Below are 226 nucleotides of genomic sequence, written 5' to 3'. Positions count from 1 at the left end.
AAAGCACATCGACGTGTTAAAATTAGTTATAATTAAAACAGTTCTGTTCTTCCTTTTGTAAAATCTCCTCCTGGGAACCGGGGCAGGGGCTGATTAATGGAGGAAAAGCTGGGCAGCAGGATCCCGGCTTGTTAGGGCTGTGCAGTCATCAGCACAGGAGGAGCTGGGGCAGACGAGGGCAGCGCGTCCCCGTCCAGGGCCCCCGTCCGTCCCTCTGGAGGAGGAG

The sequence above is a fragment of the Mesitornis unicolor genome, unplaced genomic scaffold (assembly GCF_000695765.1).
Source record: "Mesitornis unicolor isolate BGI_N332 unplaced genomic scaffold, ASM69576v1 scaffold32410, whole genome shotgun sequence".
Classification (NCBI taxonomy): Eukaryota; Metazoa; Chordata; class Aves; order Mesitornithiformes; family Mesitornithidae; genus Mesitornis; species Mesitornis unicolor.
The sequence above is the reverse complement of the archived record's forward strand: the minus strand, read 5'-3'. Positions refer to the sequence as shown.